At 51.4% G+C, this 14622-nt stretch overlaps 1 protein-coding gene across 3 annotated transcripts in view; it reads left to right on the top strand.

Moving 5' to 3' along the window:
- SHISA6 (shisa family member 6) overlaps positions 1–14622 on the top strand; it is a 278137-nt gene that overhangs the window by 193194 nt on the left and 70321 nt on the right. The gene's annotated exons all lie outside the window — the stretch shown is intronic.

Genomic DNA, 14622 nt, shown 5'->3' with positions numbered 1-14622 from the left:
CCAACCCTCCGTCTGGGCCAGGTCCTCTTGTTCAGTGCTGAAACCACCTTTGTGTTTTTTCTCTCTCTTTTTTTAAGATTTATTTCTTAGAAAGAGAGAGGGAGGGGCACCTGGGTGGTTCAGTTGTTAAGCGTGTGCCTTTGGCTCGGGTCGTGATCCCAGGGTCCTGGGACTGAGCCCCGCATGGGACTCCCTGCTCAGCAGGAAGCCTGCTTCTCCCTCTCCCACTCCTCCTGCTTGCGTTCTCTCTCTCGCTGTGTCTCTCTCTGTCAGATAAATAAATAAAATCTTTTAAGGGAGGGAGGGAGGAAGGAAGGAAGAGAAAGAAAGAAAGAAAGAGGGAGAGAGAGAATCCTTAAGCAGACTCCTAGTAAAGCGTGGAGCTTGACTTGTGTCTCTGTCCTACGACCCTGAGATCATGACCTGAGCTGAAATCAGGAGTCCACCACCCAGCCGGCACTCCTACCATCATGGGCTTCTACCAACTGGTCATCCACTAGGGAATGGATCCATCCAGCTCTCCAGGAAACCAGATGGCACAACATTGCTCCTCGATTTATCTAGGCTCGCTCCGTGCAGACCCACCACCTACCCTCTGGGTAGCCCTCAATGGGCTCCCCAACTTCTCTGAGCCCCGACATTCTAGTTGACAGATGGGCATCATCCCCCCTGCCTGGATTGGTTGTTGTGGGAATTCAGCAGGAGTCACGGCATGAAAGACACTGTGAATACAGGATGAATTCCAAATGCTCATCCGTCACGGAGCCTTCCCCTGCCCTCCTACACAGAATTAATCTTGTATTGCTCCGGACTGCCTCCTGAATATTAGCAGTGTGTCCCTCCTCTTAACTGCCTTTCTCCTGGTATTCCCGGGATCATCAGGGGTTATGAGCATGTGCGGACTCGCCTTCTAGACATCACCTCCAAAAGGGTGGGCTGGTGAGTGGGACGTGGATCTCACTCACCTTCACATTTACCCCTGTGGGCAGCACAGTGCTTGAGGCATGGTTGATGTTGGGTAAATGCTTAGTGAATGACAGCGTGAAGGTCCTCTCCTTCCTGGACTCAACCCGTGTGTTCTTTTATGTGCAACTCAGGAGGCAGGGGTCAGAGAAGGGGACTTGTCGTAGGGTCCACACACCCTAGTCTGGGGGATGGGCCCCAGTTGCATGAGCTGGGGATGTGAGTGGACAGAATGGGAACAGCAGAGTCTGGAGATGAGACACAGAGCCCAGCTCCTTCCCTCTGTTGTCTGCCCGCCCGCCTTTAGCCACAGAACGCACTGAAGGAACTGGATGGAGTCTTCAGAGCCATTGTTTCTTGTCTCTGAAATTGCTTCCTCGTCTTCTGGGCCAGTCCCCAGAACGGCTGCAGAGAGCCCCAGCTGTTTAATATCCAGTCTGCTGATGGGAGCGATTGCTCATCAGACCCCAGAACCCGGACGAGTTCAAGAGGGACCGCAGCCCGCCCCGGCCGTGCGGGTCTCAGACAAACGGCTGTCGGGTGCACCGGCCAACATTAAGCAACAAACGTGATTAAAGGCCAGAAAATAGGACCCGGGAGGAGAGGATGAGCCATCTGTTTGATATATTGTGCAAAGGAACAAATAACAATGTGCAAGTCTGTGGACATTTTCTGCAAGAAGGATGGTGATGCCCAGCTCAGTCAGGTCTGAACGGGAAGCGAAGAGCTCCAACAGCTGCACAAGAGATTTTGTCCAGACGTATTAAAGAAGAACTTTTCCACTGCCTGGCAGTCAGGACCCTTACACTCCGGGACCTTCTCCCAAAAGCAGCTCCTCTAATCTGATTCTCTTGGTCAAAATGATGGTGCCAACTCTAGCGGAGAAAGCCAACAACTCTTGTATCTGGGGCTGAGACAGAGGGATGAGCTTTTGCATGTATCCCTTGGGAGTGGATCCAGGACTCCAAGGTATGTGAGGAAGCAGGTCCAGAGAGACGCTCCCCTCCCCTGGACATCTAGTCTTGCTCGAGGCCAAGCCCCCATCCTTGACATGGGTCCTGCCATGGCCCATGGAGAGCTGATGAGCCCCTGACTGTCTCTAAATCAGCCAATGGTTGACGGAAAGCCATAATTAATGGATTTTCACTGGGATAACAAGAGTGCTTGCAACGTAGAGGGACTTCTGTATGCAGCATAGAGTTTTATCAGTTAATTCCTGAATGACTAACGGTTTCTGTCTTCCTCAGGCACTGTTAGTATACCCAAAAAATGTCTGTTGAATCTGTTAATGGTAGAAATATTTATGAGACAGGAAAAATCATCTTGTGATATATAGTTCAGTAGAAAACACTCTTGTTTTAGAATTTACTTAGGATTTGTCTTGTAGGTAGGAATAGGTAGTAAGATGTCTAGATATGGAAATGTCTGTGGTGAAGGAAGAAGTCTTTATACTCACAGGGGTCTATGCCATGTGAGGCCATAGGGGAAGCACCAGGGTTCATCAGGAGGCAGTGTCAGTGGGGACAGGGGGGCATGGTTGAGATTCTTTATCATAGTTTCAGCAGGAAAGGTAAGGCAGGGTATGCAGATTTAGGATTGGTTGGTTTGAATAATCCCAGTGGGCTCTGACTCCCAGTTGCCTGGTTTCTGGTCCTTGAACAATGAAGGCAGGTAGATTGTGGTCTGGAGTCTAGGAGACCCCCAGAGAAGATGGGAGGAGAGGGGCTCTGGATTGGTTCGCTTGCATATGAAAGGCTTGCAAGTCATTGGCTCTCTCTAGGAATTAGCTACGCCTGAGAGGGGCAGTAACTCCTCCCTGGTCAGCTGAGCCACAGGTGCCCAAGCTTCAAGAATACGGAAGATAAGAAAGCTGAGTTAACACAACTCTACAACCAAAAGGGAAAATAAGGACACGGTTTACAGTTGGGTGGATGTTGGTGGACAATTGGAAATTAATGAGCCTTAGGAAGATGCAAAAATATTCCAGGCAAAGTGATATTAAGGAGATAAAAAAGACCAATAAGTTTAGAGAAAAAGGGCAAAGGGAGAGGAACAGAGGCCCCAGCTTGCCCGTTCCTCCTTCCACTCCTTTCTTGTTCTGCCCTGAGTGGGGCCAGGGCAGAGTTCTTGTGAATCTCTGCTCTGCAAAACATGCCCTGGAGGGTGAATGGCTTATCCAGTTAGGAGGTGTTCTAAGGTATGGGGCTTCTTCCCCCCATGGCCCAAGAGGTCTCTCTGTGTTCTAAGATCGCAAATTCCAGTTTTAACCCAGCTGCCTACCAAGTGTGTGTGGCCACTGGGAATGGATCAGGCAAGCATTGAGCCATGCCCTGCCCCCAGCTCTACCATCCCTGAACCCAGGATGGAGTGGCTACCAGTGGGTGATGTTAGCAGTGTCTACTCTATGGCCACCACCAGTATCAAGGCCAATGGTCAGACGACTCTCCATTGGGAGCTTCCGTTGACTTCCCACCTTCCCGAGATAACAAATAGGCCTCATAGTGGTTTGTCAACTACAATACCGGACTCATTCATTGGACAAGTATTTGTGGAACACCTGCCGGGAGTAGGGGTTGTTCTAGATGCTGAGGATACGGCAGTGCATGTGGGATACCTGGGTCATGCCCTTGTTCAGTACTGATACAGGCTAAGTCAACAAAATGATTTGTGAATTACACATTGTGTAAATGTAGTGACAGAATGAACAGGGATGTGTACAGAAGAATAAGGTGGACCTCTTTGGAGAGATCAGGGTTGGCTTTTCCAAGAGGAAAAGAGTTGGAAGCCTGAGGGAGGCCCAGGAGAGGCCATCTACACAGATAGAAAGAGAAGTGCAATGGCTCCAAGGAGAGGAGAACATGATTCATTCTAGGAACAAAACTCCAAGGAAGGGCCATCAAGGAATTTAGATTTTATCCCAAGGGGCGGCAGGAGAATTTGAATCGGGGAGCATAAGGTGAATTAAAGTGATGTTTTTTGAAAGATCACTTTGGCAGCTCTATGGGGACTGCATTTCAGGGCAGCGAGACGGGGAGCAGAACAAGCCATCAACTGGGAGGCGGCTGGATGGTGAGATTGAGATTGAGTGGGTGCCTTGGGCAGCAGGTGGAATCACGGGGAACTTCAGAGTGCCAGGACCAGCAGTGGAGTAGGGCCGCGGAGGAGAGGAGCAGAGGAACACCACTGCGAACTTCCAGGGTTCCAGGTTCGGACCTGGCTGATCGTGCTGTTTTTGAGATGGGGAAAGAAGATGCCAGGGGTCAGTTGTTTCGATATCGTCATTAGATTCATCATTATGGTCTACGGCCATACCACCCTGAACGCGCCCGATCTCGTCTGATCTCGGAAGCTAAGCAGGGTCGGGCCTGGTTAGTACTTGGATGGGAGATTCATCATTATGATCACTATGAAAAATGCTTGTCCCCCAGGGACGCCTGGGTGGTTCAGTCAGTTAGGTGTCCGCCTTCACCTTTGGTCATGATCCCAGGGTCTTGGGATTGAGTCCCTCCCGCATCAGGCTCTCTGCTCAGCAGGGGGTATGCTTCTCCCTTCCCCTCTGCTCTCCCCCTCTGCTCGCTCTCTCTCCTCTTCTCAAATAAATAAAATCTTTTAAAATAATGCTGGTCCCCAGTTCAGGTCCCAGGAAGGGTGCTGTTAACATCAACAACGCAATTCGACCTTAGTGTATCACATTTTCTCCGCCTGGACATCAGCATCCTCATTCTTGACTCAAGAATGGGATTTCTCAACCTCGGCACTATGGACGTTTTGGGGAGGGATAACTCTTGGTCGGGGGCAAGGGGGGCTGTTCTGTGCATTATAGGAGAGTTAGCAGCATGCCTGGCCTTCACCCACTAGAGGCCAGTAGCATCCTCTCCCCAACTTATGACCATCATAAATGTCTCCAGACAGGACAGATGCCCCCTCAAGGACAAAGTGGGTCCTGCTTCAGGGCTGCTGCTCCAGAAGCCTAGTTGCTGAGAAGAGGAGGTAAAAGCTCATCTAGGAAGAGGCTACCTCTAGGCTACCTGCAAGGAGCTTGGGGAGTTCTCAGACCAGTCTGACCCCCAAACTGCAGCATGCCCCACTGCTCCAGAGCTAATGGTGATCTGGAACTGGAAAAAAGCCTCACCCAGTAGCCTAAACACACACCAAAATAAATACAAAGCACCCATGCCAGGTGCTGCCCCAGGGTTTTCTCCTTTAATCCTCATGATCACTTGTCCTACTTACAGGAAAGCAGAGGCTTATACGGGTTGAGTTGCATGCTATGCCAGTGAGGTCGCTAAATGGTGGAGGCAGAGTTTGAACTCATGTCTTTGGTACCAGATCCCATACACTAACCTTGATACGAGAGTTGCCTTTCCTGGAGACTGAGGCACAACCCACAGTATCTATGTCTGAGAATGTCCTGGCTTCAGAGAGAGGGAGGCAGGAGCCATGACCCTCGGGCCACCAGTGACTCCCGTTCTTCCTCTTGGATCCTCAAGCCCAGGCCTATGGAGGACTCATCCCTGAGAGTCCTATGTCACCCATTGGAGAGAGCCTCTGGGCACTACACTGCACTGCCCACCACCACCTCCCCAGCTCCAGCAGAATCTCCCTGCCCCAGCAGCCTCGCCAGTGCTCTAGGCCTGGGTCTCCCACAAAAGCACAGCCACACCATTATTGCAAGACATCAACCTCCCAGCTGAACAAGGAAGGCTTTATTCAGACTCCTTAATAAGATCAAAGTAGAATCTCCCACCCAGATACACAGGCTCCCACCACCCTGGGCCTCCCAGGCCCCAGTCTCAGAGGTTCTGTGTGGAGTCTCCTGGGTTCCATCCCCCCAAGTGTTCTGGTGGGATGAATGGTCTTCCTCTACTCCATAACAGTGATCCTCAACCCATCCAGCCTAAGAGCTGCATCACCGTGGCAGGGGGCTAGTCTTGAGTTCCTTGAGAATTGTCTGATACTCTTTTGTATTATGCCTTGTTCCCAACAGACTGCCCTGTATGCGTTCCATAAATGTTTGCTAAATTGGTGGGTGGATGGATGGAAAGATTGGAAGGATGGATGAATGTATGGGCAGGTGGATGGATGGATTGATGGATGCATGGATGGATGGATGGAAAAAAAGGAGGAAGGAAGATAGGAACAAAGGGAGGGAAGGAAGATTAAGAGATCTTCAACTTTAGGTCATGTACTTCACTAAAGCTCACTTTCCCATTAAGATAACCTCATGATAATTCATGCAACCAAGTTTTTGACTTGTGAGGAAACACCAGTAGGGCACACTCGAGGTAGGGTAAAGAATAAAAGTACGTTCAGGTGTTGTTCTTATAGAGCAGGCCGTCACTACAAATCATCACACCACGTACCCATGATTTGAAAATCTGCCCTACGGAAAACCTAAACCCAATCATTGCCTTTTCCCAAGGGATCGTTCAGGAGCAGTGTCCCGACCAGGGCAGCCCACGGTCACCTTGGCAAATAGCAAGCATATAGCAAACACTCTCTTGAGTGTTTTCACTCCACTAAATGACTCCTTTAAATAGCACCAACTCTTCATGAACCTTTTAAAAGGGTTTTATTTGGGGAAAAAAAAACAACACAGCAGAACATAAAGAAAACAAGGTTGCCTCAAATCCCACTACTTATGATGATCCCCAAAATGTGTAAGAATAGCAATCTCTTCTCCAAGCCCACCATCCATGACTTGGGTGTCATTCACAGAATCTTTTCCAGCCTTTTGCTGTTGCATCTTGCATAACTACATGTATATAAACACACATATCGTGTTTTGTGTTTTTTTTAAGTCGGCTCCACACCCAGCATGGAGCTCAGTGTGGGGCTCGAACTCACCACCCTGAGATCAAGACCTGAGCCGAGACCAAGAGTTGAATGCTAAACCGACTGAGCCCCCAGGCACCCCTACACACCTATTTTTTTGTACGAAAGCAAGACCATGCTTTCTGTACTGATCTGGAACTTACCTCACTTGATCCTGTGTCATGGAGAATGTTTTTGATCAGCTCACTCAGATCTGTCATGTTCTTGTTTTAATAGTTTTAATACTTCATGATACAAATGTGCCATCATTTATTTGACCGCTCTCCTTTTGATGGACATTAAGCCTCATGGACTCTCTTTTTGATGGACATAGCCTTATGCATTTGGGCCTGATATAATGGGGAAAGTCTTCTGCTTGTCCATTCTATAAATACGTGTCAGACACCTATAGGGCATTTGGGGGAAAGTGATTCAATTTAAGATCATGCTGTGCGTTTTGTTTAAATTTATAACACACTAGAAACCATGTGATCTATAGATTTTACGGGGTTTTCCTCCTATTTGGAGGAACTGTCATCATTAATATCATGATTAACCCAACGCCCACAGCCACCTGGGCCCTAGCCCATCATTGGAGAGAACGTGTTTCCTACAGATCTGGGGGCAAGAAGACAGGAGAATCTATTTCCCATCCTGCCAGAGTGGTCTTCCAGTCTTGTGACTCAGGAAAGGTGTGGCAGCTCCCCCTGGTCACAGTGTGTTCCCTGGAGAAGGGAGCCAGAAGCTTGGGGAAGGCCCCATCCTGCCCTCAGGCAAAGCCAACAAACCCACAAAGACCCACCTTGCTTGTTGCTCAGGTTGTCTGTTGGAAGGAATCAAGAAGTCACTGCTTGATGTTTTCTGCATTTCTCACATTCTTTCAGTTGTCCCTGTCGTTCCCCCCAAAAGCTAAACCCTTTGGACCTTCTCTCAGAGCCTTGACCATTGGCCTCCAACTGTTCTAGCTTGGTCTCCCTACAGGATCTGGCCCAGGGGCCACTCACCGTCCTCCTAATACTGCATCCTTCCCTGCTTCAGCTTCTGTCCCTCTCCCACCAGAGCCCGACTCCTATAGGCATTCAGGGCTTACTTAGCACAGAAAGCCTGCACCGTGGTGTCTGTCTTTTAAATTATTTTAATATTCATTGTCTCGCCTTCAACCTTGTATTGCTGCTGTTTGCATTCATATATACTTATAGAGAGCATATGTCCTATATTAGGTTATTGGGTCCTGGAAGACAGGAATGAGGCCCCATAAAGCATTTTTTACTATCTGCTGTCTCCTGTACATAATAAGCACCTAATGCATATTTTAAAACATTGTACTAAGTTAAGGACCTGATTTACAAGCCACATTGCTCACTTTTCGAGGAATGTCTTCTGGTTTCCCCAGATCAGGATCTAGTTGGCAGGCCTTCTGCATTGTGTAGAGGAGCTAAGGGCCAGAAGTCTTCTCAGCCTCCAGGATGGGCAGTGCTGGTTCAGGGGTAGAAGGAAGAGTGAACCTGGTCTTCAGCTAAAGGGAGGGAAGGGGCATTTTGAGGGAGAACCAGGAAGATGACATATGGGAGGAAGCAGAACCCTTTCCTAGGACCTGGCCAGCAATTTCTTCATCTTCTCCATTGAGATGTCCTAGCTTCCTGCCCCCAGGGGAACTAGAAACATCTCTGTAATGCTGGAGTCACACCCACCCTGGCTTCTCCTCCTTCAGCCCCACTGCCCAGGCACCCTCTGAGTCAGCATGCTCTCTCTTCTCTTCCCGAGTCCTGGACCATGGCTCTGATGCTGAGCTTCACGCTGGGTCCCAGAGCCATGACCTTCCGAAGGTGTCCAATGTCTCTGCACTTCCCACAGTCACTTGTTGGCCAGGATCCCATGCAGACGCGGCCTCCACACCTTCCCCTCTAAGGAGAGAGAGCTTCCAAATGGTCCTGCTGTTTTGTCGCTCTCAACTCAATTCTGCTAATAGCAGAAACATTCCCTCCGCCACCACCGCAAACCCAGGGCTTAAAAACTTGCCCCCAGAATGGAGTTCTGGGGAGCATGAGTGTCATTGAGTCAAGGATGCTGATGTAGACCCCACAAGTCCGTAGAATCCCTGGGCCAGAGAGGTCTCAGTCTGAGGTGGTGGACAGGGAAGAAATCAGAGGGTGATAAAAAGGCCATGTAGGGTCAGGGAGCTTGACGAAGTGGGGAACAGACTCCTTGCAGGGTGCCCTCTGGGTTAAGCAGCTCTGCCTGTAAAGGTCATTTAGGGGAGGTGGGCAGCACACAGGGACAGCCCCAGAACCACCTGCCCCGAAACAACCCATTCAGACACAGGCACACCCAATGTGAGGTCTTCAAGGGTCTGTTGCCAGTGGGGAGAGGAAACTGGATGGCTCTGTGGTCACAGAGAACCACATGGGCACTCCAGATCTGCTCACTTGCCTGAGCGTTTCTGCAGGAGGACATTGCCTTCAGGTGGGAGGTCAGGCAGCCCAGCGCTAGGGCTCGGTCCTTGGCAAGGGCCTGTCTCAGGCAAAGGATGCACACTTGGAAATGAGCAGCCCGTGGTTCCCATGCGACCTCTGCTTTGTCCTTGAGTTTTGTGCTTGGGCAAGTCATTTTCCCGGATGTCAACACCTGGTCCATCAAACGGTAGGACCACAGGTAGGTCCCACCTGAGGATCTATCATTTCAGGAGCTGCCTTTCTGCTGGACAGCCCGGTCATCAGACCTGCCAATCAGGGGATCCCGGCTGGGGGTGGGGGTTTGGCTGATGGAGAGGACAGGATCTGTGTGTTGGAGGAGAGTTCTCATGCCCCTCAGTCCTAGCTTTTTCAGGGGTCCTCATGTAGAATTCTCCATATTCATCAGAACCCTGCCACTGCCCACTCCCCTGCCTGCCTTCTTGGAAGGGCTCTCTTCTCCTGGCTCCCTATGGGAAAGTGTGATATGAGTTCCCTATGGCTGTTGTAATGAATGACCACAAACTTAGTGGCTTCAAACAACACAAATCATTTAATCTTACAGTTCTGGGGGTTCCAAGTCCGTGATAGGTCTTCCTGGGCTAAAATCAAGGATCTGGCAAGGCAGCAGTCCCCTTGGAGGCTCTAGGGGAAAATCCATTCCCCTGGCTATTCTGGCTTCCAGAAGCTGACTGCACGACCTGGGTTGGGACCTCACACCCGTAAGCTGTCTCCTTCTCTAACTCTGACCTTCCTGCTTCTCAGGAACAGGGACCCTGTGATTTCATGGGTCCACCCCAGCTGCCCAGAATAATCTCCCCATGCCAAATTCCTTGCCATGCAGGGCAGTACCATCTTCCCGTGCCCCCTCAACCCTTCCCGCCACCCCTTCCCTTCCCCCCCCACCCCTGCTGCTGCACTGAAGCTTTTGTAAGCACTTTTCCTGAAAATTTGGCATTAGGAGGGAGCAGCACATGGTTTCCTCTTTTTTTTTTAAAGATTTTATTTATTTATTTGAGGGAGAGAGCATGTGCAGGAGTAGGGGGAGGGGGAGAGGGAGAAGCAGACTCCCCACTGAGCAGGGAGCCTGACGCAGGACCGGATCCGGGGACTCCAGGATTGTGACCTGAGCCAAAGGCAGATACTGAGCCAACAGAGCCACCCAGTTAGAAACAGTTTCTAAATGGATGTCAGACATGATTGATCCCAGGAACTTCCTGCCCACTGATAGCTCTTCACAGGGGTGCCCTCATGGCTCCCATGTCCCCTGGGCCGCCGCCCAAGGCCTGGCTTGTCCCTCCTCCTTCCTGCTCACCCTTGACTCCTTTATGCCAATTACGCATTCGCCCCATCTCTCCCTCCTAGGCCTAGGCCTTTTTTTTTTTTTTTTTTTTTTTTAATGTTGCAAAGGTCACTAAATTCCTGATAAATAAAGGACCATGTTTCTGGGTCTTCCTTCTAGTCAGTGTTGGCAATCTGATGGGGTGGGGGACCACTGCCTAGATGTATTTGCAAGCCGTTCAGTTAGCTCCTGTGGGTATAAATTGATTCCCTTCCTAATTCATTCATTCATCCAGTTTTCTTGAGCATCTAATACGTGCAAGTGCTGCTCTTGGCCTCAGGGTTGTAATAAGCAAGATAGGGATGGTCTCTGCCCTCAGAGGGTCACACACACACACACACACACACACACACACACACACACACACACACACGTGTCTGACTTCAAATACAGACCACCTCTCCCCCAGTCTGTGGATCTTAAAGATAGCTTCTAATTTTCACTGCGACGGTCCTCAAAGGCTTCTCAGGTCCCCCTGTTATCCATGAGATGGCAAAAGGATGGCAGGTGAATTTGTCCCCGCAACAGTGAAAAGCAGCTGTGGAGAAAGGTAGGGCAGGACAGGGCCCTGTCCCACCCGTGGTTGTGGGATCCAAATGTGAACCGAGTCTGTGGGGGACCAGCCCGTTTCTGAGTGGGGAGAGAGGAGGGAGCCTGTGCGCTGTGTCCTAACTCGTCCTCACTTCTTGGGGGAGTGGGGATATGCGAGGGATTAGGCGGCCTCTTGTTATAGCTCCTGTTGATATAAGAGGAAAACAGCTTCTGTGTTTCCAGAGCTTAGTTGGGCAGAATAGATACAGTGTAAGTGCCTAAAAGCAGGGCTTGCCTTCGATAAGCTCCATTCAGATAATGGAGAGCCGCGTATTCCCTTTTCCCACTAGACCTTCCCAAGTGTGCAGCAAACCTCCCCGTTCCTGTTAGATGCAGCTTCTAAAACCTTTAAAGCTTCCAAAAGCTCCTTGATATTAGTGGTTGGTTTATTCTTTTCCCGGAAAGCTTATGGAAGCATAAAATTGTAAAGCTGGAAGAGACCTTGGAGAACAGATGCATTATTTAATTTATGTTTTTAATTCTCCCAGTTCAGCCACGCGGGGGAGAGGAGGTTACAGCCCCTTCCCCTCGGATCCCGGGTCTGCTCCCGGGTCTGCTCCCATTCACAGCCCTCTGTTGCTGCCTTTTCTGCGTGCTCCCCAGGCGGGCTCTCTCCTCGAAAGCTGTCAGTTCCTTGGTGTTCTTGCTTTCCTGAAATGTGTCTACAGGGGGCACCGTGGGGTCTCTCTCCTGCCCAAGGTTGGAATGCAGGGAGGCCTCTGTCTGTTGCGGTCCCTTTAAGGCTGGCTTACAGAGGGACAAGCTCTACCCTGACAGGGCCCAGTAAGTCAGGGATCAAATCGACAGAGATGCTAGGTGCGTGCAAACACATCCGAGAAAGTGGGTTACCACGCCCGGTTCTGGTAGGGTGGTGAGAGCCGAGGAGGGCTACAGGCTCGTGTTCATCACAGGAGGAGAGGGGGAGCCCTGTTACCCCAGGGTCCTCCCCAGATCCTTGCTTGGATAATGCCTGGATTTGTCAGGCCAGTCCAAGCCTGAGCCTCAAAAGGCAAACCTGGAAGCCCGTTAGTCCTCTTATAAGGAGAAGGGGCAGTATGATGCCAGGAGCTGCAACCACAGATGGCCCCTCCCCGCCCCCCACCCCTGCACCGCTTTCCTGAGGCTCCTGTCTGGAACGCTGGTCAGTGTCATAGCAGGGGCATGGGGGCATGGCTGTGCCTGGGTCCAGTGAGGTCCAGACTTCTGTGGCCCCACAGGCCTGGGATCCCATCCTGAGCCTGCTTGGGTTTTAGGGCTAAGAATGCATTTGACACGGGGAGCCAACATTCTGGAGTCAGGGGCCCGGACTGGGGGTGGAGCTCTGCCACTGCCCCCCCCCACCCCGACACCGCCACCACCATCACCACCACCGAGTCCTGACTCGTGCTCATCATGGCCAAACTCATCATGGTCTTCCTTTCCAAACCTCCCTGAGCAGGAAAGGCTGCTCCTGAGACCCTGGGAGCACTCTCTCTTGATGATGTTATGGCTTCTGCCATTTACTCTGAAGCTCCCTCTCTGGGCCCCAGTGCTCTCCCCAGGAATGAGGAAAGCTTCCGGCACAGGCCGAATGAGCCCCCTGTGGTAGGCGGTAGGCAGAATAATGGTCCTGGGGATGTCCACGTCCTACTCCTTGAAACCTGTGCATGCCAAAAACAGAGGCAGTTTCTTAGGGCCAGCGGACAGACTCTCCCTTAGAGCCTCCGGAAGGAACATAGCCCTGTAATTCCTTGATTTTAGTCCAGAGAGACCTATTTCAGACTTCTGACCTCCAGAACTATAAGGTAATAAGTTGATGTTGTTGGAAGCACCTGAGGTGTTGCTCATTTGTTACAGCAGCTTCAGGAAACTAATACGCTCCCTCCCCCTGCCAGGAAGGAAGAAACCAGATCAGGCATTGAGGGTGTCCCCCCACCCTTGGGTAGGGTCCACCTGCTCAAACGGGCCTCCCTGGAGGTGTCCTTAGACTCTCCAGAGCTCTACCCTCCTCCTCTGTCCCCAGTGGCCCGGCAGAGCTCGGGCTCCAGATCGAGACCTTCTGGCTCTGGCCGCCCTCCCCCTGGGGCTGTCATGCCGCTGACTGTGGGTGACACCCCTCTGCACCCAGCTGGGCCACCTCAGAGCACCTCTCCACTCTATGCTAAAAATCCTGTCTTCCAAGTGGCGGATGATGAGCTCCCAGTGTAAGTCGGAGGCAGGGGCGTCCCTTGGGAGGGTTCCTTGCAGACCTCAGTCCCCAGAGGATGAGCAGAAAACCACAGGATCTTCACCGTCCACTTACTTAGGAAGCATGTCGCCCATAAGGGGACTCAGAGACCACCTCCCACCCCTTGGGCTTAGCTTCTCTTCCACAAGGATTATGACCCACGGCCCCTTGGGACTAGCCATGGTCCAGCCTTCCAGAGTTTTGGGCATCCCCACCTCAGTCCCCAGCAACAGCAAGAGAAACGAGATGAAAATGAGTAACAAGGCAGATGTTGAGGGAGACAGTGATGCCATTCATTAAGCACTGACATCACAACTTGGCATTTGAGGAATGGGGCATGGGGCGTGGGGCAGAGCATGGGCATCTGTTTTGCCCTGACAAAATCTGCAGTGCTACCTCATGCTCCTGTCTCCCAGCAGGAAGCAAGTGGCACTGGGCTCCCGAAGAAAGGGAGCGTGATTAGGGGAACTAACAAGGGACAGCGCGGTCAGGGCACCTGAAGGGCTCTGTCCGTTGGGCATCTGCCTTCTGCTCAGGTCATGATCTCAGGGTCCTGGGTCCTGGGTCTGCTCAGGATCAAGTCCTGCATCAGGTTCCCTGCTCAGTGGGGAGTCTGCTTCTCCCTCTGTCTCTGCTCCTCCCCATACTTTTTTTTTTTTTTTCTCTCTCTCTCAAATAAACTCTTTAAAAGGGTAGCACAGTCCCCGGGGGCTGGCAATGGCGGGGAGTCGTTGCAATCCCTGAGCTAGAGCGGCAGGGGGAAGGTGGGTTCCAGAATGAAGTGGAAGTCTAGGAGCTGCCCACCCCCCACAGTGACCCACCTGGGCATGAGCTGGGAGGACAGATACCCCCAACTGACCACCCTGCTCCCTACCCTGTCTGCTGCTGGTGATGCCCACTGACTAAGCCCCACAGAAAGCAGAGGATGAGGGTACACAGAGCAGGGCTGGTGAGAGTGGACGCAGAGAGCTAGCCAAAGACTGCTGGCCCACTTTCTGCTCTCTCACATGATGGCCTTCCTGCCACCTTGCAGGGCTCCGCTCTGGGTTATCTCCTCGAGGGGGGATGCCTTCCCTGACCTCTGGGTCTAAAGGAACAGCAGCCGCCCCTCTGGCAGCTTCTGCATCATCTACCACAGTCCACAATCATCCTGTCGGTTGGCTGTCATGTATCCCTAGATGGGGGACTGGTGACTGTGTTTGACCCACTGAGATGGAAGTCTGGCCAGGGGACCTTTTCTCTCTCTCAGTCATACC

Source organism: Mustela lutreola, chromosome 15, assembly GCF_030435805.1.
Source record: "Mustela lutreola isolate mMusLut2 chromosome 15, mMusLut2.pri, whole genome shotgun sequence".
In the NCBI taxonomy this organism is placed as follows: Eukaryota; Metazoa; Chordata; class Mammalia; order Carnivora; family Mustelidae; genus Mustela; species Mustela lutreola.
The sequence above is the reverse complement of the archived record's forward strand: the minus strand, read 5'-3'. Positions and strand labels throughout refer to the sequence as shown.